The sequence below is a fragment of the Neopsephotus bourkii genome, unplaced genomic scaffold (assembly GCF_033783945.1).
Source record: "Neopsephotus bourkii isolate Nb327-2 ecotype Australia unplaced genomic scaffold, CSIRO-AGI_Nbou_v1 NB_1721, whole genome shotgun sequence".
Lineage (NCBI taxonomy): Eukaryota > Metazoa > Chordata > Aves > Psittaciformes > Psittacidae > Neopsephotus > Neopsephotus bourkii.
The window spans coordinates 281,066-306,229 of NW_026902195.1; the positions used below are offsets into that span (position 1 = coordinate 281,066).

The following is a 25,164-nucleotide window of genomic DNA, read 5'->3' on the forward strand; positions in this document are numbered from 1 at the left end:
GTGAGTGTCGGAGAAACCGGCAACCACTCTTGTAGCCACTTCTCTCCTATTTGTAGCTCCATGTCTGCAGTCTTATCGCTCCCACCCAACCATGCTGACAGCTGTGGCTGCCCTCCTTGGGGACTTCTGAAAGAGAACAGGGCAAGTTGCTCTAACCTGATAGTTTAAGGTATAATGCAGTTGAGTCTTTTCTGCTTTTCCTCTTGACCCTTCTCCTAGCTGAGCTTTTGTCACTCTTCTCTTACTAGTGGAAAATAACTGGTATATACCTATTCTTAAGTTCCTGAGGAGCCTTAACCTTTTTTGTAGGCTGGAAATACATACCTTACTTCATAGGGCAGAAACTGAAGGCTGCAGTTATTCCAGCTCTGCAATATAGCCCCTGAGAAGCAGCGTTGCTTCTCTAGGACAGATTCTTTGTGTGTATCTCCTTGTTCTTGCTGCCAGATGCATGATGGACAGTGGCTCCTCTGCCCTTAGTCTGGGTACAGGGATATAGGGAGACAGGAGAGTGGGCAGAACAATGCACTCCAGCAGAGAAGGTTTGGTTGGGAACTTTCTGCATTGCATCTTGCCCTGGGGACCAGTTTTCTGCTCTTTCAACCTGATGAAAGCTCAACCTGTTGACAGGTCTTCCTGTTTGTACATTTCCAGGTCGGGGGCAGAGGAGGGGATGGCCCCTTCCTGCATCCCTCTTCTCCCATCAGTGGAAACCAAACCTGGGGTGGGAGTCCCTCTGGCAGAAGTGAGCAGGGAACCCTAATTGCCCCTCTTCCCAAGGCTCCTATGTGTGTTAATGACCTGTAATGGGATGGGTTGTGTTAGCCTATTAAGCCCCAATGGGGTTCCTTGTCGACTTAAAAGTGTGAGGAATTTCACTCAACCATGTTAAAACATTTCCACCCTCTTTAATAGCTACATGCATTGATTTAACCCTGTGGCAGCTGGGGTTGTTTGCTGGGAAAAGCCATCTGGCTCTCCCCAGCCTCCTGCCCTGCCTTCAAGCAGCCACTTTGGCCAATGTTCCCCATTTCTGGGGAATCTTATTAGCAGAAGGGCTGCTTTAGCTCTTGCCTTTGCAGTCCTCCTGGTGGCTGGCTGGGCAGAGCTGACGTGGGAAGCAGTTTTCCTTCCATCGGGCTGACCGTGGCCTCGCTTTGCTGCTTTTAATGAGTGCTTTTGCCCTGGCTTGTATCAGCCACAGCCCACCTGCGCTGCCAATTACAACGCGGATTTGGTGTGACCTGCGGAGCTGGGATCACGGTGTCCGAGGTTTAAGTGTTTCTGAGCCCCAAGGTGTGAAAAGTCTCACCAGCGCTGAAACGGAGAGGGGTTTCTGTGTTATGAAAGACCTAAGGATATGCTGGTATCAGGTGCTGGTGATCTCTGGGGAATTCAGAGAATCAAGGGCTTGCTAATTGCAGGCGCACTGCCAGCATGTTGGGGAAGAAATTCTCCTTAATCGCAGGCAGTGTGCCCTAATATTTGTTTTTTTCCTTCCTAATTGAATTAAATGTGTATTGTAACACCTCGGTGGCTGGGAACGGCTGCGTTCGTGGACCTGAAGTGTGTGCCTGCATGCAAGCACGCTGACAGGGCTCTGTGGGAGCGAGCGTGGCGGTTCTGCTGCATAAACATGCTGCATCTGTCACATTTGCCCTTACTGGAGAAGCTGGCACACAGACCAGCGTGTGCCTTGCTCATGCTGACCCAGCCACTGTTCAAGATGAGCTTTCTGCAGTGTCCATGTATCCGTGACTTCCTTCTGTTTAGTGGCTGATGCTCAGATTTGTTCCTGCCTCCTTGTAAAAACTGTTGTTATTGTCATGATTTCATTTGTTTTCAGGGTAGGCTCAAAGGGGAATATTGTCTGTACTGGTGCTAGGCCATATCCTGTGGGGCCCCAGGATAAAGGCAGGGGTTGGGGTGTGGAAATACGGGTAGCTGGGTGATTGCAACACCAGTGAGCCCTGTCCTGGAGCCTGTGCTATTATCTCTGCACAAATGAGCATCTCCTGTGTGCAAGTATGCTGTTATCTGAGGCATGCAGTTAAAGTTTTGGCTGGTTTGAGATGCTCTGAGCATCTGTGGGTTGAGAGAACATACAGCATCCTGAAGGCTGGTTGTGAGGCTGCTGTGGTCCTGCTTTGGTTCAGAGCAGGATGCACAGCCCATGGGAAAAGCCATCTCTGGATATATCTAAGATACCTCACAGCGATAACAACTTCTGTCAACTCTTATTTTGTTGAGGCATCTGATGCAGGGAGCAGCTTGCGTTGTCACTAGCATGCAGTGCTCAAAAGGCTGTGCTAAGGGTACCTGGTGAATTCTGGGGCAGAAACTATGCTGGCTCTTGCCCCGTGTGTGTGTCTGTCTCCTCAGTGTGTCATTCAGAAATGCTGTGCTCTGTAATTAATACCCCCACAATTAAATGCAGGGAAAAGAGCTCCTAATTTTCAAGGTGGGCAACTGGAAGGAGCACTGGGGATGAATTAGGTGTTTGCAGGCTCAGTCCTCAAAGGAAAGAGGGGGCGTTGAGTGGGAATTGAGTAACTGAAGACATGTGAAGATGCTGTTGATGAAACGAAGGCTAGCTTCTATTTCAAAGGCTTGGACCTCGTCTGGACACCCTGGCATAACTTGGCTTGGGTCTGTTCTTGCTTGGCAAAGATATTCTTGTAAATGGAAATGCTGGCCTGGGTGACCTTCTGTGTCTGGCTGTTGGAGGAAATGTGCTGAGCTGAAACAAGCTTTTCCAGAGCTGAGCTCTCAGGCTGGGGGTCTGTTGATCTCCCTGCTGAGATGCTGGGGTTGGCAGCTGGGCTGCTCTCCTTCTCAAGTGCCTGGGCTTGCTCCCAACCCCTGGCCCATCAAACCGCTTGTGATATGAGCTTGCTTCTGACTCTGAAGGTCAAATGGCTTGCAGCAGGGTGACAAAGGAGCCCTTGATCTGAAAGCCAGATTGTTCTTGTGCCTCGCCCTAGGAGGGGTCTCATGGGCTGGGATGCCTGCTGGCTGAAAGGAATGCTTAAAATGTTCTTTCTTTGCTCCTGTCAAAAGCTCTTGCAAATGCGAATCAAAATATCTGCCCCAGTGCTTTCCCGCTGCATGCTTCAGGCTGGCTTATTCCCTGAGAGTGGCTTGATCAGTACAGCCAAATGACCTGGGGTCCTGTCTCTGGCAGTGGACAGTAGTGGACATGCAAGGAAAGGCGTAAGAATGGGGTGAGCACACACTGTGAGGCTCCAGCTTTGACAGCCGATGGCTCAAATGTCTTCAGCCAGAAGTAAGGAGATTTTGCTTAACTCATTTGCTGTGAATTTGTCCAAGTGCGTAGATTCAAGTAAGTAAGTTTGATCTCCTGCAGCATCTTCTGACCAGGACTCCTGAGTCCCACCGCTCTTGTGAAGAGCTGGTCCTTTCTGAGTGAGGGACCTGCTGTTCTCTGGCTTTTTATGTCTCCTGCTGTGGGGGCTTGGGTGCTGCCAGTGCAAAGTCTGTGCTTGTGTACCTCCAGCCATGCAGCAGCAAGATACCCTCAGCAAGCCTCTATGCTATGAGGAGTCTTGCATGATGCTGAGCACCTCATCCTCACGCTGCTTCCTTTCTCTGCCCATTTATGCCTTGTTAAGAGTCTCCAGGCACACATTTTATGCTGTGCCACAGACACCCAGTTACACACCTCCAGTGCTGATGTGTGACAGCTGAGAGATCATCCTGTTTCCGCATGGAGGCGGTGGCTGCAGTCAGGTATATGTTGCTCCAAGGGTCCCATTTGCAAGTGTTGGGCTGTTGTGCTGTAGTCATGAGGCACACCACAGCAGCATCTCACTGAGATTTTCCCTGGCTCTTTCTGTTCTTGGAGCTTTGTTCAATTATGTTTTGGCAATAAAGCAACTAAGGGCTCCCATACTGGGCAAATAAAATGTCAACATCTCAGCCTGGAAAATACCTCATAAATTTCTCCAAACAACTTTAAATTAAAAAAGAAAAGCTGCAAACTGACAGCACCCATTCTGGTGAGCCCTTGGCAGTCCCCTTTTGATCAGGAGGAAAAGGGGTTGGGGTGACTTTTATATTGCAAGACGTTGTGCTGGGCCTGGAGGGAGGCTAGGATCACTGGATTGATCATCCAGTCTTGATCCACTGGTGACACTGTTAATTACTGTAGTCATGTGTTAATGTGACACCTAGACCAGGGGGATCTGTCATACCCTTCGCTTCTTGCAAGCTCTCCTGATGGTGACGATCATTCCTTTCATATAAACTGTAATCTGAAGGCAGCATGCAGGTCCCTGGGAGGCAAATCTACTTAAGCACATCAAAGGCCTTCCCAGTTGGAATAGTGCAGTCCATATTGCATTTGTAGCATGATTTGAAGGCTTCCTGCTCTGCTTCTGGTGCAAGTATGGCTTTCAACCATCTGCTTGCCCTTGAGCTGCAGGGCACATCTCTTGGTTGGAGCAGTGATGTGCAAGGATGCTTGCAGAGCAGGGATGGGCTGCCTCATGGCCACAGGGCAAACACCAGCAGGAAAGATGCTGGGAGTTCCCAGCCGTATCATGTGTTCATTCTGCTTTGCTGGAGTGATGCTTAGGCAGCTGGGAGCATTTTGGTCTTGCTTCCCAGCTGCAATGGGCCTGTGCCACTGAGCTGTAAGCAGAAAAATTTGCAGCCTCTTGCTCCTTGTGTAGATTATGGCAGGCTTGCTTGGTGCTTGGGGTTAGAATAACCCTCACAGGGTCCAGCCTGCAGATGTGGTGGGTTGCAGCCCTGGCAGCACCATGTCTAAATGCCCAATTAACCAAAAGCTAAGTGGAAGTAACTCTTTCTTCAGGAAAAATCCAAGTACCTGCTGGTTGCGCTGCCCTGGATAAGGCAGAGTCTGGGCTGACAGAGTGCAGCCAGTGGAAAGCATGTTCCCTGCATGCCCTTAACTCTCACATGTTGCTATTACAGCTGGCTGTAAATCATTTAGGGGATTCCTCTGTTTCCTCTAGGTAAGTGTAATACAAAATTTAACCTCCTTAAGGTAAGGTCTGTAACTGCTACCTCCACCCTGCAATTGTGGGGCACTTAAAAATAACAGCACTCAGGTTGCCTTGAACTGGAGGATGCTGTTTGATGTTCAGGCTCTGACCAAGAGGTGCTCCACAGGCAGGTGAAGGAGAGGATAATATTTATTTACCCTCTTGTTCCTTGCATCCCTGCCTTTGAAATGCTTTGAGCTATTTAGGGAGTAGATAGTTAGGACCCTGGCAAGGATGAGAGGACAAGGGCGAACTGTCATTTGGTGCTGGTCCAGAGTACCCAAGGAGCTTGTGTATATCTGCCCAGGCATTCTTGCTGATGGAGGATGAAGAGTCTGGGCTGTTGGCAGCTGATGACAGCCCCACTGTACCCCTCTCCCTGAATCTGCTGGCCCAAGTACTCCTCCCTGGGGGACAGGCACCTGCCAAATGGTACTTCTGCTTTCCCTTCTGTTGTTCCCCAAAGGGCATTCAAATGCAAAGCTGCCAGGTTTCACCAGCATCTTCCGTCTCCTGGGAGACAGACATGGGTAAGCCCACCCAGTGCTACCCTCAGTCCGCTTGGTCAGCCCTGGTGCGTCTCCAAGGAGCTGATAAGCAATATTGTCAGGTTGCCTGTGCCCAGGAGCAAGAATATCGTGGCAGTGCAGGGAGCAGGACATGGGAGGTCAGAAAGGGGCTGGGAGGTCACAGCTCAAACCCAGCCAAGGCTCGTGTTACCCTGGGCTCTACCACCTTAACTGCAAGAGGATATTGCTGTTGTGTGGGCAGTGCAGCAGATGTTACTGTGATCCTTTTAACAGGACACTTTGGAGGTACTTAAGAATTAGGTCTCTGGCCCCAGGTACAGCATTTGGTGCCCTGTGGTGCCTGGGCTGGGGACACGCTGGCAAAAGGGTGTCTTGTGGCAGAGCACAAATCAGGTTTCTTTGAAATGCTGCAGAAGGAAAGAAATCTCCCCTCCTGTTTGTTTCCAAATCCTTATCTAATCAGATGGATTAATCTGATTGTCAGCATGACAACACTGTGACTATCTGGATGTTAACTTTATTGTCTTCAGCAATAATAAAAAACAATTGCCTGTTTCTTTTCCAAAGCTGGTGGTTTCTCATCTGATGTTTGGTTATGCAGAGTTTAAGCCAGCTGAATCTCAGGTGGAATGAGTTCCTGTTTTGGTGCTCAAATGTGTAAGGACACCTCGATCTGCTGTTAAGGTGCATGTACGTCACTCACATCCTTGCTGCATTAGGGAAGCAGTGGGAATTTTAAGGCCCCATTGGTTATAAGGTTTCTTTCTTTCCTAGTCTTGCTGTGGCCATGAAGATTGAGCCTTCAGGATAACATTCCTTGTGTTCTAAAGACCATTTTTCCTCTTTTGATGAACATCTATCGGCTGTGTTTTGAAGCGTTGCAACATTTCTCTGCTTACAGAGCTCTCGTAGCTGCTTGTGTGCACAAGTGCTGCTGTATGGGTGTGAGGTTTTGCCCTTGCAGCTGGTTTGGGGCTGCTCTGTGATGCCTTCAATGTTCTGGGTTGAGAAATGCTGGTCTGGGGAGCATCATGGTGCTGCATGGGGCTAAGAAGGGAGAGCAGCAGGTGGAAAACCTCCTAGAATGGGTTGTGTTTGTCTCTTCTTGTGTCAGTCAGTAATGCCTGACTAAGCCCATCTTGCTCGGGAGGAGTTTGTTGCTGTCTTGCTAGCTTGGAGCCTTTCTAATATGCTTCCACAGGCATTTACTCCTGTGTTTTCTCCAGAGCTGTCACCAGTTTGGAACGCAAACCACTTCGGGATTGAATGCCCTTGTGTTATCATTTGGAAGTACATGAGGGGAAAAAGACTTTTCTGGGGGAGAAAAATGACCTTGCTGTGTTTGAGGTCAACGAGACCTCAAACTGCCTATAACTAGGTGCCTGTGGCTCACTCTGTGTGTGTGAAGCTGAAGCCTTTGTTTCAGGGGAGCATCTCCTGGTTGGTCACATCTTCTATTGGTACCTGCAGCTGCCACTTCCTGTGGTAGTTATTAATCTCCCAGGATGAATCTTTCTTTGATCAGACATCTTCATATGAGGGATATTTCCTTAGTAGGGGAAGCTGTGGAGAGAAGAGAAAGGGCTTTCTTCTGCCCCAACCCCAAACTCAGTCCCTCAATGTTGAAGCACCCTGAAATCCCTCTAACACCTTGGATGTGTTCATGCAATGGCACGGACGCTCTGTGCTTGCCTTTGGCTGCTCCTGGAATCCAGGCTATGCCAGAGCCCAGCATCAGACTGGTATCCCAGCTGTCCCCTGATCCGTGCCACTGTCCAGCAGACTCCAAAGCTGGTGGCCCATGGCAATGCAGTGCGGGAGCTTCTCTTGGCACCCGCTCCCATGCACTTGGCTGCAAGCCCTGTGGTGTCTGCCATCTCTGCTCGGAGGGGACGGGCCTGCTGCGGGTTTGATCTTGCCAGCTGCTGGCAATAGCTCATTTTAATTTCCGTAATGGGCCTGGTTCCTGCGGAGATGGTCCGGAGAGAGATAAATCAAAGGCCTTGGAAGGAGAGGGGCGGGGGCGATAGGTGAAGGAAGAGCCCATCTAGTTCCCATCCAGTTTCTTCCTCTGTCTGTTGTCTTTGCCAAGGCAGACCTGCTTCCTGCAGTCCTGGATCCTTTCCAGCACCTTATAGTTTACCATGCTGAAGACGGTATAAATCATGCTTGGAAGATGCTGAACCAGAGAGTTTCCTGACCCTGATAGAAGCGGGGAGGGGGGAAATAGGAGCGAGAAGAGCTGAAAAGGGGAGGGAGCTGAGGCTTAAGTGAGTGGGAGATGGTTTCTGGGTAAGGGTGAATATTAAGCAAGCAGAAGCCTGGCTCAGCATGCAGCCAGGCTGTTTGAAAGGAAGACGGTGTATGGCTACAGCGTGTCACTGTTGCTTCCCATCACCCTTTCCTCTACTCATCCCAAAAGCTTAGCATTTGGTATGGGGGCTGCAGAAGCTGGCTTGGAGGTGGGTGATGTCTCCAGATCTGTGCATCCCACCATCTGACAGAGGAAAACTTCACTTCTAGGGATATTCCCATAAGCAGCTCCTGTGTTCAGGTTGGCCAGACCTCTGCTGCTTCCCTGATTGAAGCTAATGCTTTAAAAAAGGACTGTCTTGTTTTAGCATACGGGCTCTGTACAACATATCTTCTGGATGATCTTTGCTTCTCTCCTGGACAAAAGGACCTGGAATCTGCTGCCAACACAAATTGTTCTCCTGTAAGTCTTCCTGGTTAGCTCCCTTTTTCTGCATGTCTACTAATGCCTCCTGTTCTAACCATTTCTCAGCCCTAATGAGCACTGGGTGTTTTTGCAGTGAGCTAATGAAATGCCCCTCAACATCTTTTGGAAGACCCTCCAAGTGAGAGGGGAGCTGTGAGATGCAGGGGCTGGGACAATGAGTGACCTGGGGCCTGCATGTCTATCCAGGCATCTCCTGGGGGGCTCCAACCAGCCATGGCAGCAGAATAGAAGCAGCCAAGGGTTAATGGCAGAGAAGAGCTCCCTTGTGCTCATGCAATGCAAAAAAAGCTTAAAATAAAAATATGTGACTGAAGAGGAAGAAAAATGTCTTCCCTTTTCCAAGTTACCTTCTTCTGACACTGACCAGGAAAGTACTGTTGCCAAGGTGAGGAGGCAACCTGGAGGATTGCAGGACAAAACCCATTCAAGTCAATAGGCAAATTGGAGTTGAGATATGCCCCTGATACTCAATCACTGCTGGGTTAAATTCACTCTCCTGCATAAGCTCTAGGAGGGAACTTGAGCTGCACAGATGATTTTTGGTGTTTAATGTTGAAGCCTGAGTACAAGCCCACGTGTTTCTAGCTGCAGGTCCTTCAAGAGCTGTAATGTGGCTCAGTTTTGTCTGTAGCATTCTCAGCAGCTCCTCTGCCTCTTGTCTCTGTGCTTCATTCTCTCCTGTTTGCTTGGAGCTGGCGGAGACCAGAATGAGCCTCACAGCTCTTAATGACCATGGATTATACAGATCAGAAGTGCTCTGGGAAATGATGTTTTCCTTCAATTATCTGTGCTTGTCATACTTGTGGCAAAGGGAGGAAGTGCCCTCGAAGGTGAAGGGTGGGTAGAGTTCATGCAAAACCAAACCAGACTTTTCTTCGGCTTGTGCTTCAAGTCTGATTCCCTCCCTCCCTAATCAGACATGCCTTTGCACTGATGCCTGAGAGTCATGCTTGTGCAAGGATGTTTGAGCTTTGCACAAGCAAAGTGGGTTGGTTGCTCCAACCTCCTGCAGAAATCATTGCAGATGAGCGCATGAAGCAGCGAAGAAGAAGCACGCAGCATGGGCTGCTCATGGCCTGCAAATAGTTGCTTTCCTCTCTCCAGGCCTGTTTTTTTACCCACCTGCTGTGTCTGTGTAGGCTATAAATCTTTACAAGCAGGGACTCTTGCTGTGTGTTCCATGTTGGAGCTGCTGTCTCAGCTGGAGGCTGTGGGCATGCTGCAGAGACAAGAGCACAAATGGATGGTGGGGACAAGAGGGCTTGGCAGCATCCCTGCTGATGTAGTGATACTGGGATGCTGCTATTGTGGTGATGGCATTGTGAATAGGCAGAGATCTGGGGACCGAAGTGCTTGCGTTGGTTCTGGTTGCCTTCAGGAGAAGGTGATAGGAATTGTGTAGTCAAGCAGTGAAGGATTGTTATGGGGTAAGAAATTCCAGAGTCAGAATTCTTACTGGGGGATTGTAGGAAGCTTCATATCCCAAGAGTACCTTGCCCAGGTGCATTTTTAAGTCAGTGATTCAGTACCTGGGGAAACTGAAGTAGAAACTGAACTTAAAAGTGTCAGGCTCTAGGAGGTGTGAAGTGGCCCTGGAGGATTGCTTTGGGGAAAGAACCAGGAAAAGAAGAAATTCAAGAGACAGAATACAGCAGTGAGGGATATGAAATGGAGAACAGAAGTATGCTCATATAATGGGTTTCTGGGGAGACTAGGAAGAGTGGGCACTACATTAAAAACTTCTAATGTCTGCAAGGATGATGATGGATGCCAGAGAGGAACGTGAAGGGTGCACCCTGTTGAATGCAACAGGATGAATCTTTTAAGTTACAGTGTGGAGGTGTCTGAGCTGTATGATTTCAGCCCATCCAGCTGGTGATGGAAGGAGGAAGAAAAGCTTTTCACAGTACTACCAGGGAGAAGAAAATACAAGGGAGACAATAGGTCTATTAAATAGCATAGGTTTCTCACCAATTTCCTTTTTCTGAAATGACAGAGATCCTCACCATCTTTTTATACCTGTCTCTAGCAAGATTAAAAAAGCCCAAAGAGAAGTGGGGGAGACTGGGAACAAGATGACTATACACAGCTATTAAGGAAAGCTTGAAGTTTCTTTGCAAGCACCTCAAATGCTTGGCTAAGGTCGAGAAATACTCTTCAGAGCATTAGGGGAGTTAGTGATTGAATGTAAATAGCTGGTGTTCTTTTGTTTTAAAAACAAAAATAATGTAGTTTGATGCCAGAGGTGTTGACAGTGCAGAGTGGTACCAGCCTGAGGGACAAGGTGGGCTCCCAGTTTGGTGTTCCTGTCCCTGCAACATCATCTTATTCCAGTGTGATGTTTCTGCTGCCTCTCTTGCAGCTTGACTCCAGGATGCAGATCTTCAATGGGATTACAGTCCCAGTCCGGCAGTGGCTGATCTGTGCCATTTATTACTTAGCTCAAGCAAGCATCCTGGGCAGCCTTGCTCTGGAGGTGAAGTGAGTGCTGTAATTTGAGGCAGGAGTGAAGAACAGGTTTCAGTGCTGCAGCTGGGTTTTAGAGCAGTGTTTGATGCAAGTTTTCCCTAGTGAAAATGGTTTCAATATGGAAGCAGGAATAAAAGGACAGTGAGGCTTCAAAGTGCTGGAAAAGCAAATGGGGAGCCCGTTCTGACCTCTTAAGGTTGCTGGTATGTCCTAATTGATGCTCCTCCTGATCCAGTGAGGATAACTGACTTGCATTTCAAAACCAGCATAATCTGCCTTCCTTTTTTCCAAATGACCATTGGCCTCACTGTCTTATGTGCTGTCTCCTTCTGTAAGTCTTGCATGTGACATAATGAGTGAAAGGAAGGTGCAGAGGGACATCTCACTGTGGGTTGTCAGTAGAGGGTGTTGCTGTGTGGCTTGGCTTCTGGTTTGTCTTTGTGGCTGGTCTGTAGGGAGGGAACAGGGGCATCTCCAGTGCTCGTCTACCCTCTTCTATGACAGCTTGGGTCTTAAAGGTGGAGTAGCTTGCAATTGGAGCTGAGTCCTGGGCATAATGCTCCCCAGCCCAGGCTAGTGTGTTTGCCTTCTTACAGTGACCCGCAAACTGAGTTGTCTTCTTTGTCTTTACTTTGTGGGATCTGAGCAGCCCCAGAGAAGGGTTCCACTGCCAGCAGAAATCTTCTCCCTGCACTCATACTTTGGCAGGGGGCAATTAAGTCCTCTCCTGATTGTTTCTTGGCTCAGTTGAACCAATTGAGCACCAGAGCCCGTGGCTGCACAGCACGCTTTCCAGTTCCCAACTCATTCTCTTAATTCTTCTTGGAAGCGGTTCCACTTCCACAACCTCTTTTTATTGCAAGTATGGACACCAGCACTGAAAGCAGAAGCCAGGAATAGTCTCACTGCTCTAGCAAGAGCTAATACTAAGGTCATGCTGTTCAGGATGCTCTCTGGTGTATGCAGGGTATTTTTTCCCCTTAATTATACCACTGCACTTGAACAGCCTGACTCGTGTGTAGAAGTCACAGAGGAGATTTGGAACTGCATTTTAGGATATATGAGGCTCATTTAGTCCAACAAGTAAGTTGCATTATATGGCTGTGCTGGCATACACAGTGCTCAGACTGGAAAAGGAGCTTCAGCAAAGAGGACATGGCAAGGGAAGTCAGTTGCCCTTGTGACACTGGTTTTGCAGCTGATGCAACAGAGCAGGGTTTTGCTTATGCTGTGGCCTTGATCTGAGGGTAGCGATGAAATAGTGATGATTACTTGGGAGTATCGGTTTTCCGCTGAGCAAGTAGGTGGAAAGTCAGGCAACAAAATTAGCTGAATACACAAACAGTCTGGGCTGGAAGAGGTTTTCTCCCCAGGGAGAGATTAAGGCATGTGGTGTCTTACGTAGTAGTGATGGCACATGTGCTCTCGCCGTGCCTTGGCGCTCTGAGCTGACAGTTGTTGAGATGCTGGCTTTGTGTTCTGTCCTCATCGCTCCCAGCTCCTTTCCGGTGACCAGCTGGGGTAGAGTATCTTGTGACACATGCTCAGTCCTTCTTGCTGCTCTTTTCCCACAGGGCATTGGGTGCTCTGCCCCAAGCCCTTCCTCCCTGGGACACTTGAGGTCAGCTTCATGTCTTGCCTGGATCCATCTGCAGCTCTTTAGGATGTGAATGGTGCTGTGGGACAGGCAGAGCCCTGCAATCTCTGTGCCCAATAGCTTGTGCCAACTGAGCTTTAGCAGTAGGGACTGTAACTTTGAGCATCATACAAGGCTTCAGAAATAGCACTGCACTCTGACAACCTCCCTGAGCTTCTGGGTACTAATGTCAGCACATCAGGTCCTGAATACAGAGCAACTGGCATCTCAGCCTCTTCCCTGACACACAGGATTGCAGAGGGGATAGGTGCAGCGAAGCATAGCAATAAAAAAAGCTGCAGGTCCTCAGTTGTTTGGCTTCTGGAAATACAGGAATCAACAAAATGCTGTTTGTCCTGGCAGCAGGCTGGTGTGCAGTGATTTTCCTTGGCTTACTGTAGCCCTGGTCTCTGTGGGAGGCTGTAGCTCACAAGGGCCCTGCAGGCAGTACCTCAGTTTCCTGTGCTGGTCCCATAACATCCTACCCAAATTCTGAGAAAGGGGGAAAAGAAATAAATCCGTTGTTTTACTTTTTTTTTCTGCAAGTCAGTCATATCTACTGTTTGGGAGGAAACTACAATAAACTTGATACGGGAACCAAAAGCTTTCCACAAAGCCTTAAGATTATCTTATTTTTGATAAGGATGAGAGCTCTTCCCCCAGGCTCTCCTAACAGGATGTAGATAAACACTTGGCAATGTCCAGACCTAAAGAGCCTTGGTGGGTCAGAATTCACAGTACATGACAAGGCAGGAAGAGGCTTGAAGCCGTTTCAAGTGATGATGCAAATAATCTCTTTAATTCTGCTTTCAATTTACGTCTGCTGATGAGCAGGGAGGAGTAGCAGAAGTCTTATATTCATCTCATGTAACTTGGAAAAGAGAATGAAACTTGAGGAGCTGCCAAAAATATAGCAAGGATGTGAAAAGAGCGTAAGGAAACTATAACCTAAAAGGATGAGAAATGAAAACTGCAGGCTACTGCAGGGGGGAGAGTGAAGCCCTGAAGTGTAAGGACTTTGGATATTTCCTGTGCTGAAAGCATCAGGCTTCGAGGGGTTTGCAAATGGAGTGCAGGGGGCCAGATTTCCTTGTGCAGAGCTTGGTGTACCCCATGCTGGGTTCCCATCAGCTGCCTGGCTCCAGATGTGCAGTTGCCCTGTTCTGGCAGGAGTGGGGATGGGAGAAGAACTCTCTCCTGGTTTCCTCCATTGGAGTGCATCCCTAGGGTATTTACCCCCTTTGATCTGAGGCTGCTGGTGGCTACTTCTGAGCAGGAGTTAACAGTGTCTTTCCAGTGCTTGCAGATAGCAGCTTGGCCTGGTTCTACAGCTGTTTTTGAATTGTTTTGACTCATACCCTAATTATTGGGAAGCATTTACCACAGGGCCAATAGCGGCGGTGTCTTGTAGCCCCATTGTCATGGGTGTGTGCCACCAGAAAAGCAATCAAGAAGGAATTCCTGTGTCAGAAACAGGTCTGGGTTTTCTATTCCCCATGTCTTAGTCTGGCAAACCCTTAGAAGGTGCACTTAAGTAGAAACCACACACTGCAGAGAGCTGGGACCATGTTCTGCAAGGCCTGAAGGTGGCATGTGGCTCTGGCCCCTGGACTGTGCAAGCTGGGGGGCTTTTATTCTGCTTCCCCAGATCCACCACGTCAGGCAGGGTTTGCAACCAGGAGCCTTCAACCAAAAGTTTGGTCTCTGTCTTCTCATGGCCAATGTTGGATAAGGCAAGTGTTGCGTTGAATCTCTTCACATTCACCCAGAGATCCCCATGTCCTTGCTAGTAAATTAGAATCATAGAATCATAGAATAGTTAGGGTTAGAAAGGACCTTAAGATCATCAAGTTCCAACCCCCCTGCCATGGGCAGGGACACCTCGCCCTAAACCATATCACCCAAGGCCTCGTCCAACCTAGCCTTGAACACCACCAGGGATGGAGCATGCACAACCTCCTTGGACAACCCATTCCAGTGTCTCACTACCGTAACAGGAAAGAATTTCCTCCTTATATCCAATCTAAACTTCCCCTGTTTAAGTTTGAACCCATTACCCCTTGTCCTACCACTACAGTCCCTAATGAAGAGTCCCTCCCCAGCATCTCTATAGGCCCCCTTCAGATACTGGAAGGCTGCTATGAGGTCTCCACGCAGCCTTTTCTTCTCCAGGCTGAACAGCCCCAACTTTCTCAGCCGGCCTAAATTTCTTCATAGCAAACTGCAAGGTAAATAAATGTTCTCTTTAGAAACCCTCTTTCCCGGTGAAATTGACCCCTTTGGTGCTTCCATACACTTCAAGAAATCAGAACAGTTCACAACTGAAAACAAGCAATGTTTAGCTCCTGTGAAGGGAAACAGTCAGGCACCAGAAAGACTGTCATTTTAGCTGTGCTCTTACAAAAGAGGGTGTTACAGTAAACTTGCTTATTTCACTGAGGGAGAATTCAGCAGGCTTGATGGAAACCGGATGAGACAGGCAGGGTAAATGGATTTTGCTGGCCGAATCGAAAGCAAAGAAACATGCAGGTGTGGTGGCTGGTCAGGAATTGACTGTATCTTGCAGAAACCAGGAATGAATTAGGGACAGGGAATTAGCAAGCCATGGAACAACATCTGTGTATCTGTATTCAAGGTCTTTTTCACCTGTGGTATGCCTCCAATGTCAACTGAAAGCAGTGGGCAGCATAGCTTTGTTTAACTCCCTTGCTGCCTTTTAGCTCTGGATGTGCACTGGAATGGTTACGGGCACCAGTATGGTGTCTGCTTGAATGGTACTGTTGGGCCCCAGCAAGCTGCTATTGAACCATAGAACCAGCTAGGTTGAAAATGACGTTTAAGATCAAGTTTACCATTACATGCTGGTATAAGGCAAGCTGAGGGGGCTTCCTCTGGACACAGCATTCCATGTGCACAGCTGCTGGAAGTGGCCAAGAGCTAGGGAAAGGGATGGGTCCTGATCCTGGTCCTTGATCCCCAAAGGAGGAGTGGTACCCAGCCCTGCTGAAGAGGGCTCGCCAGGGTTTCACTACCTTTCAGGGGTGGATTTAACTCCCCAGTGAGCACTGTGTGGGGATCGCAGTGTTTCATCTTTACTGGCACAAAGCATTTTCTCCCTGTTCTTGATGGAGGATCAGCAGGGACCCTTCCAATGAAGTGGGACCTATCCTGCCCTGCTGACAGCTGAGTGAAGGGCTAGGAAGGTGGAGTACTGGAGAGATGAACAGCATCTTATCTGTGACCTCTTTTGCAACATCTCGCTGACAGCAACATGAGAGCAAGGCTCTTGTCCTGGTGTATTGCAGGCTTTCATCTCCCTAAGCCAAGCTACCTGTTGCACCATTACAGCTACCAGAAAGCACTGATGTCATCTTCCATTCTGGGCTGGAGAGATGTATTGGGTTTGTGTGGCAAGATCTTGGTAGCACAGGGGCTATAAGGGTGGCTTCTGTGAGAAGCTGCTAGGAGCTTCCCTTGTGTCCTATGCAGTCAGTGCCAGTTGGCTCCAAGGTAAACCCACTGCTGCCCAAGGCCGAGCCCACCAGCAACGGTGGTAGAACCTCTAGGATAATGTAGTTAAAAAGGTTGTGGGGGGAATGGACCCATGTGGTAGCAGCAGCAGAAAGGAGTGAGGATGCAAGAGAAACAGCTCTGCAGACATCAAGGTCAGTGCAGAACAAGGGCAGGAGATGCTCCAAGTGCTGGAGCAGAGATTTCCCTGCAGCCCTATGGGGCATCCCATGGTGAGGCAGGCTGTGTCCCTGCCATGTAGGTCCATGGTGTGGCAAATACTCACCTGCAGCCCACGGAGAAACCCACACTTAAGCAGGGGATGTCCAAAGGAGGCTGTGACCCCATGGGAAGCCTGTGCTGGAGCAGGTTTGCTGCAGGACTTGTGACGCTGCAGGGACCCATGCTGGAGCAGCCTGTTCCTGAAGGGATGCACCCATGGGGGGGATTATGCTCTGGAACAAGGGAAGACTGTGAGCAGGAGGGAGCAGCAGAGACAATGTGTGATGAACTCACCACAGTCCCCATTCTCCATCTTCCTGCTCTACTTGGCGGGGATGGAGGTAGAGAAATCAGGAGTGAAGCTGAGCCCAGGAAGAAAGGAATGGTGGGGAAGGTGTTTTTTTAAGACTTGATTTTATTTCTCATTACCCTGCTCTTATTTGATTGGCAATAAATTCAATTAATTTCCCTGAGCTGAGCCTGTTTTGCCCATGACAGTAATTGGTGAATGTTCTCTCCCTGTCCTTACCTCAACCCATGAGCTTTCCATTTCTCTCCCCCGTCCAGCTGAGGAGGGGATTGACAGAGCAGCTTTGGTGGGCACCTCCTGGGGACACAGAGCGGGTTCTGGGCTTCATCCCCTGTGGGTGACCAGGCAGGCTACAGCAGGGTAGTGGGCAGTGCAGCTGGGCATGCTGTGTTAACCCCAGCATGATAAAGCAGCCTCAAAGCTGCTGAGGGCTCTGGTTAGTGTGTGAGCAGAGCTGCAGCAAAACAGCCTTTCTGGTGTTATTCTAAAGCAAACCAGCTTGGCAAGGAAGAGACCGAATGCCAGATTGAAACATCCTCCTTAATGACACCCCACCATATTCCTCTAGCAGAGCATCTTCTTCCCTAACCAGGAGTGACATTGGCCAGGTCTAATGCACAATGCAGGGCTTTTGCATAGCAAATCTGACCTGAGATGTTAGGAAGGTGGGCTTAGTTCTTGCACATTGACTGTCTTGCCTCCTCTGTTAAGCAATGAAGGAGAAGCATGCTCGTTAATAAAAAATACTGTGCTCTGCCTCTTCACAGTGGCTTTATTTACTTTTGTAAAGGGAAGTTATTCTCCATCAGTATAAATCAGGAGCAGTTGCCAGTGCTGCATCCCTTGGCAGGCTGCTGAGCTCCTGGTAGAGATGAAGAGCAGAGGGGCTTGAATAGGGGCTGCAGTAGCCAGGTAAAAACTAAAGGAAAGAGGCAAGGGCTCTCAATATTTGGGAAGCTTCTTGGGTACAGGTGGCCTGGCATGTGCTGAAGAAGTGTCTGTTTAGCATCAGAGCAGTATGTCCTACAGTGTAACCTATGGTGCCTTTTGATCTGTGGGCTGATAATCCAGAAATGGCTCTCGGACAGTTGGTTTGCATTTTCTGTGCATTTGAAGTCAAAACACCTGGACTCCCTCTGGATCACTGATGTTCTGGATGAGGTGGAAACTGGAGATGTGCTTGGGCTCAAAGACTCCATTAGCTGCATCTTGCTTGCTGTGTTGGAAATGGCTGGACCTAGAAGCCTCTTTTTCTTCTGCAGACAGATGTTGGCTATTTCTGTGTTGGTTAGTGACACAGATTGTCTCAGCATCATGACTGGTGTTAGGGATAAATGGAAGTCCCATACTTTAGGATGAGGGTGGGGTGGGAATCAGCCTTATACTGGTCTCAGTGTTGAGGGTAATCTAAGTGTATTGCCTCCTCACCAAAAACTAGATCCTTCCGCATATGAGGTATATCAGCAGCACTTCAGTCTTGCAGGGCCATCAGAGTCCCTCCTGCTCCCATCACAGCTTGGTGCTGTGTGCTTCTGTGTGGTCCTACCACTGCTCCCTTCTGGTCTTGTCTTCTGCCAACCTCCCCCTTTCCCACAGGGAGACCTGATCAGTGCCTGGCTTTCTCCTTCCCTGCCAGGGTGCTGCCTGCATCCCCCTGTCTGGCATCTGGCTGCCTCCTGAAGGGAAATGGAGCTTGCTTACCTGGGGGGGGAAGGCAGGGCTCTTATGGAATGTGGAGGCAGACAGTGCTTTGGGAAGCAGGAGAGGTATCACTCTCCTGCTGCTGTCACATCAGTGCAGGCTTGCTATGGAGCCACAGCTGCTGTGGAATGGAGAGAGGCTCTCTAGCTCACTGGAGGGTTTGTTTTCTCTCTGCAGCCTCCTTTGCTAGCCCTTTGTTAAACCCTTTGAGCTGATGAGCTCTGAAGAACCTGAACCCCTTGTGAAGCGTGTTCTAAGAGGGCATCTCTTAGCACTGGGTTGTGGCTGCTCATTACAGGGTTTTTACCTGGTTGGCAGCATGCCTGAGCTCAGCAGCCTAGCAGGAGGCTGCCTGAATCCAGACCTGTGTTTGTCCGGCTGCTCTGGTGGGTTTTGTAGCATCCAGTGAGCTCTGTGCTGCTGCCAGTGCTGGAGGGTGTTGCGTAGGCTGGTGGTGCTACAAGGATGGTGGTGTCCAGCTCCCAGGTATTGTCAATTGTGTGTCTTTGAAGGGACCTTAAAGCTCATCCAGTTCCAACCCCTACCACGGGCAGGGACCCCTTCCACTAGAGCAGCTTGCTCCAAGCCCCTGTGTCCAACCTGGCCTTGAGCACTGCCAGGGATGGGGCAGCCACAGCTTCTCTGGGCAGCTTGTGCCAGGTACTCATCACTCTTACAGGGAAGATTCCTAATGTCTAATCTAAAACTCCCCTTCTTCATCTTAAAGCTGTTCCCCCTTGTCCTGTCACTACATACCCTCCTCACCTCTCCATCCCTTTCCCTAGATCTCCCAGCCTGGCAATGCAGTGGAGAGAAGCTTCCATCTGGGAGCAGGTACCAGATAGCAGCAGACTTAACAGAGACCTGTATTGGTGCCATGTGTGGATGCTACATCTGCCACCCAGATGCTGCCCATGGGTGCCATCTCCCATGGGTGAGAGGAGGCAGCCACAGGCATGTGGAGGCTATTGAGCGCCTTTTAGTAGGAGGCCAAGGCTGCTCCTCCAAGCTGGGAGGACAATGAAGGCGCTGAAGCAGCCAGAGCACGGCCGGGGGCAGAGGGGGACAGGCAGGCAAGGGGAAGCCATGCAAATGGAGACTTTGATGTGGCTGCGAGGAGCATTGTTCCTATCACATCACATCAGTTTCACATTCCTCATGCAGGAGTGATCAACGCTTTCAGGGCCAGACAAAAGAGCGGGGAGATGAACAAAAGTGAGGGGGGGGTCGGCTATACCTACTGCAGAATAGAGCCAGAGGATGAATTGCTCTCTTGGCAAGCCACGGAGATGGGCTGGCGGTTGCTGTGCTTTAAAGCACCATCTTAAAATGTTTGTCTTTTATTTAAAGTAGGATTAAAAAAAAAAAAAAGATAGGAGAAAGGGTTTCCTGTGTGCAGAGGAGGGGATAAATAAGATACCGTGACAAGGATCTGTGGTCTTCTTACAGTCCCTGGCCTGGTCTCCTTAAGTGATGACTCTCAGTTTACCACAGAGGTGCATTGTGTCCTCTTGAGACAGAGAGGTTGGCAAACATGGGTTTGACCCGGACTGCAGAGAAAAGTTGAGAAGGTGATAGAACCTGTGAAGGAACCTTCTCCCAGAATCAGCAATGTAGGTGGGGAATGGAATGGGGCTGGCCACCTATATCTGAAGACTGGACTCTGCAGGACTCGCAGAGGGTGTTGGCCCAGGTTCACTCCCTGTTGGAGTGAGCCATGGGTTGTGCTCAGCTCTTCTAGGTCGGGCTGTGAGGAGATGAGGAAACACTTCATCTTCCTGCTGTCTGTTCTGGGTATTGTGACTGTTACAGCAGGGGAAACTTGGTGATGGGCTTCACTGGGCTGGGTTTTGCTGCGACTGAAGAGCAGGGATGGGGCATGCTGCAGAACGTGGCACAGGGTGCATAAGCCCATGTGTGTCCTTCCATGATGCCATTCAGCCTTTGCTGCAGCCCAAATGACAGAGCCCAGAGTCACTAAATGCTAGCTTTGCTCACTTGCTTTCCCATCCTTGATTTCTTCTGGCTTTTGCCTCTCTTTGAACCTCAGGTCCCCCTCCAGCCTTGTTCTCAGTTCCCTGCTTTCTCTGGTGTACACAGCTATCCATTTGCCTTGGGGAAAAGTGAATTACACCGTCTATTTTCCCTTGTATGTTCTATCTGTCGTTTGGCTTCTGCCACTAATAAGTGGAAGTGCATCCATCGAGGATGATCTTAGTCTTTCTCGTTCGTCCCCAGAAACCTTTTTCCTATGGAAGCATAAACCTTGAGCATTGTCCCCACCTCGCAGCCATCCCCTGCTCTCCCAGCCCCATGCACGGCTCTAGATGCCCCCCCACTTAGCCCTGACCCACAGGCCCCTCTCCTCCCTCCAGCCCCGGGCCTCTCTGCCTGAAAGGCTGTCAATCAGGCTGAATTGTCTGGTGGTTTTGTGATGTGGAAAGACTCCCACCAAGGAGTCAAGGGCCAGGCTGAGACCTTTAAACTCGATCCCATTTGCGTCTTAAATCAAACAAGAATCCAGGTCCTGGGATGGAGGGGGAGGTTTAAAGGGATGCAGAGGCTCAAAAGCCTCCACTGCCCCCCTCCCTGAGTTTTCCTGGACCCCCTTCCCCATGTGCACTGTGTGGAGCAGGACATGTGCCCATGGCCGTGGAGTTTAGGGCTTTCTTCCCTCTGTAGCCCTTTGCTCCGGGTCTATCCCAAGATGCTGGGGTTGGCAGCAATGCTTCCTTTAATGCTGGCCCTTTGACCAGAGCCTGCAGCCTGGGGTTCATGGCAGGGAGGGTGCTCTGCTTTGAGCCCAAGGTTAAGGGATGTGCTGCAGAATGAAGGCTGTGCCTTGGGGAAGGGAAGGTTTCTGGGATCTGCTGTTGAGAGCACATGGGGCTGGGCAGAGCTGTGCTCTCGATGCCTCCAGTCACACCAGTCTGTGGTGCGTGGGAGGGTGTGGGTGCAGGGGACAGGTCTGTGGCTGACGTTCTGCACACAATTATAAGGTTAAAAGAAGTCTTTGCCTCCTCCCAAGACGATATCAGCAAACTTGACCTTTTTAGACTGTTGTTGCTAAAGAGGGGAGAGTGCTTTGGTCTCTGTCCTCAGTGTGCCTGTATCTTGGTGGCTTGAACCACAGTGCCTTGTGCTGCAGGTCACCCACTGGTGCCCTCAGAGTGGGGGCAAAACCACAAGAAGCATGTGAAGCTGCCAGAATAGGGCATCGGGCAAGTGAAGGGACTTAAACACCTTCTGTCGTATCCATACTGTGTCTAAAGATGGGCTCAGTCTCCTGTCTGCAGACAGAAAATCATCTTAAACAACAAGATCATCTTAAGTATTTCCATTTTTCTCTCTAGAAGAGGGTTTGACCACAGCAGAGCTAGTGCTGCCTGGTTTCCCTATTCCACCTCATGTGGGCTGATGGGGGCCCTTGACCTAGCACTGCTGCAGAGAGGAGGGAGAGCAGGGCTGGGTGGGGAACCAGCTTCTGCAGCTCAGCTCATGGCTTTCTCTGCCTGACTGTGAGCAAAGAGTTTGTTTTTTCCTCTTTTATTTTTCCAACTTCTTTTCAAAGTCCACGTAGGTGAGAGATTTCATTGTGTCTTCCCAAGGGAAAGTTGCAAATCTCTCTTCCGTTGACTGAGCTGTGTTTTCAGGAGAAGCCTGGAGCTGCCTTAAGACATGTACAAGCTCAGAAATGCAGTGGCTGTGTTTGTTTTCGTGTTCTGGGCAAAGCCCGGGCTGCTGCCAATGCTAAGTAAATACAGAGCTGCCCTAATGAGTGACTGCAGTAGACAGGGCCGTGCTCGCTGCCTGCGTGAAGCCAGATGGATCTATCTGGGAACTTGAACAGCAGCCTCCTTGCGACTAGCTAAAGCAGAGCCACCGGCATTTGGATTACCAGCTCTCCTGTGCTTTTAACAGAGTGCCAATGTTTGACAAAACCATTAAGTTAAATTAAGCCCTACGCATTTCAAATGGATTCGGAGACTTCTGGCTGACTCGCTATTAGCAGAGCTGTCTCTTCTCCCTTTCGTCTTTCTCTTTTCTCCCCCCTCTCCCTCCTCCTCCGTTTTATTCCCTCTGTGCAGCTGGTTTTACTGCTGACATTTAAAAAGCAGCATGCTGGGACTCAAGGAGAGACCTGGGGTTGGGGATGGCACTGCTGTGAGCTCAGGCATGCAGGGTCCCGCTGTGGTGGGCAGGGAAGGCATTTGCTTGGGGCAACCCCCGCATCTCACAACATGGGAATGTGTTGGCCAGGGATGCTCCAGTCCCTGCAGAGCCCACGGCTGCTCCACACTTGCCCACTGCCAGTGTTATTTATGGCACAGGCTGTTACTCTGCTGGGCCATTTCCAGAGAGCAGGGAAGGATGCTTTTGGCTCCAAGGGGCTCACAGCCCAAGGGCAGGGTATAGCTGAAGGCATCTGTGGGAGCAGGAGCAGCAACAGCAGCATGGTCTGTCCAAGTCACCTTGACTTGCCAGGGGCGAAAGTGAAGGACTTTAGAGAGGCACAGGGCGATGACCTTGTAAATGGATGCATGACCCAACTGCTCCCCTGTGGCGTCGGCTGCTTTGTGTCCCTGATACCGCTCTTCACGCCTGTGGTGAATCACTGGGGCTAGGGGGTGGCTGCTGGGGTCTCATTTGCACAGCTGCATCTCAACTCTGCAAGCTCTGCTAGTCACTGGTGTGAAAAATGCTGTCAGATTCCCCCTGCCCAGCTAATGTAGCTTTTCTTGGGGCAGGAGAATCCCTGTGGGACCTCACTGCGGCTGCTGGGGGAGCTGTTGCTGCCCTGAAGTGTGTTTTGGGGGTGGGCTGTGCAGCTGAGGAGGGTGAGCAGAAAGCCCACTTATGTCACTATCCCAGTGGAGGGATGGATGGCCTCTGCTTTGGGACCAAAGCTGAGCTGAGGTTTGAGTGGGGTCGAGAAAGAGAGTGGTGTCATAGAGTGGGTTTAAAGGGTAGAAAAGCATTGAATATTACAGGATTGAGGGTTTTCCTGGTAGGAAATGTGCTGAGGGGGTCTGATAGAGCTCATGGACAAGGGAGAAGACACAGCAGTTAGATGGTAAATCAAAACGTCTTGCTAGTGTCTGAGGCTTGCAGCTCTCTTTCTTACCTGCTGCCCTGTAGTCCTGGTCCATGGAGGCACATTGTGCCAAGTGCTTGGCAGACAACATTCCACGCAGCAGCTCTGCCTGCGAGCTTCAAAGTATGAATTGCAGATGATGTGGGGACTGCGAGCACTGGGGAAGCTGGGTTTGACTGGAGCAGCCTTCCTGCTGAGTGTGTCACTGCTCCTTGCACTGAAATGCCCTCAAGCACCTCTTGCCGCTTGATCTTTGCTGCCTCAGCCCCACGTTTATCAGGTCACTGTAAAACCTGGCCTCTTGATGCACGCAGGTCCCCTCTTGCTCTCTCTGTCACAGCTTGCCTGGAGGGGGGCCAGGAGCATTAGAACAACAACATGGCTGGTCTTGGGTGTGTAAAGCTGGGGTGTTAAACTGGGAAGCAGCTCAGGGTGCAGCCTGCTTCCATTGACACCAAGCAAATGGTGCCTGTAGCCATATCTTCACGATGACACTGCCCATGGTGGGGGGGCTGGAACTGGATGAGCTCTAAGGTCCCTTCTAACCCAAACCATGCCGTGATGCCTGCTGGGTGCAGCCCCCACCTCCCCACCAGTCTCTTCTTTCTCTGCGTGTTCTCTTATTATTTCCATGTTCATTAGTGCTGATATGCTCAACTGCATCAGCTTGTTTCGAGGGACCAAATGCAATCCTGCGCCTTCATTTGCATCCCTGCTGCCTAGCTGTTGCCCAGGCAATGCCAGGTGCTTCGACATCATTACCCAACCGACTGGCATCCTCTCTGCCCCATTAACCTTGTCATAATTGACTTCGAATTGAGGGAACTGGGAGGGGGAGGACACGGACTACTGTGTTGAAACAGCAACTGTTTGCATTGCCATGGAGCAGGGCTCTTTGCTTTTTGAAGGAAAAACTGTGACAGTCAGTTATGGTTACAACTAGATTTGGGAAGGGTTTCTTGCCCTCTAGGAATCTGCGCAGTCTGTTCTAGTTTGCAAGATTTCCCCACCAGCATCTCCCTTGGGAATGTGATGTCGAAACTCATTTGAGGTTGTCAACAGGGAGACTTGGAGGTTTTGTGGAGGAGAAGAATGGTGTAGGGATGCTGAGAGCAGCAGGTCTGTGCAGCCTGGGGAAGGGAAGGTGAAGCAGGGCGTTAGGAGAGGGTTGTAAAGCTGTTTTGAGCCCCTCAATGGGTGGGGAGGTGGACTTATTTTGGAAGCACCAAGCACCAGGGCAGCCCAATCTGGAACATCTGATTGCCTGTCAGTCACTGAGAAGTGCCTCGACCCCATGAGTGTGGTCAAACACTGCAACAGGAATAAGAGATAGGAAAGGTCCAGCCTTTAAGATGCTCAGCTCTGACCTGTAGCAGGCCATGTGTGACCTGAGCTGCATGGTTCTGCTCCACCTGCACAGCATTAATTTGAGATCTGGGCCAACCTATGTTGTTCTACAGCTCTGATCCTGAATTCATTCTGGTAACTCACGATATTTTCTTTCTTCTTGGTTAAAGTGTTTTTCTTTTTTCTTTCATTTTTTTAATTAAATACTGAAGTAGCATGAAACTTCCCTGGAGTTTTTCCTATTTATAGGCAGATTAAGCTTTTGTCATGCTTTCCTTTGGCCCCCTTTTGAGCCAAAGTCACTCAAACAGATGCTTCGCTACAGAATCTCTATCACTGAATTGGCATCTTCCAACAAGCTTCACTGCACAGTCTTCTGTCAACTTGAGTCAATTTTATTTATTCACCTTCTGCTTGCACAGCACCATGGTCGCCAAGTCCTCCTGCGTGTGCTCGTGACTTGTGCTGTATGTAATTTGTTAGGCTTAATTGAGCTCCTGGAGGAGAAGGGTGGTGTGAGACCGGATGGATGGAGATCTCATCATCAGCTGCTTGATGGCCAAACCCTGCGGAA

At 49.8% G+C, this 25,164-nt stretch overlaps 1 protein-coding gene and 1 long non-coding RNA gene across 5 annotated transcripts in view; one reads left to right on the top strand and one right to left on the bottom strand.

Moving 5' to 3' along the window:
- Positions 1–25,164, top strand: part of CNTFR (ciliary neurotrophic factor receptor) — a 208,069-nt gene that overhangs the window by 15,925 nt on the left and 166,980 nt on the right. The window contains exon 1 of one of the 4 annotated variants that reach the window (XM_061376522.1): positions 19,598–19,719. The exons of 2 other annotated variants lie outside the window; for them this stretch is intronic. The gene's annotated coding sequence lies outside the window, so the exon portion shown is untranslated. Of the gene's footprint in view, positions 1–19,597; positions 19,720–19,739; positions 19,762–25,164 lie in introns of those variants that run through there. One more of the 4 variants, XM_061376524.1, reaches the window with a different exon arrangement.
- On the bottom strand, positions 17,218–23,601 carry LOC133224761 (uncharacterized). Its single transcript, XR_009728947.1, has 3 exons — positions 23,274–23,601; positions 19,627–19,698; positions 17,218–17,346 (listed from the first exon to the last, which is right to left on the bottom strand). It is a non-coding gene; the product is annotated as an uncharacterized LOC133224761 (long non-coding RNA).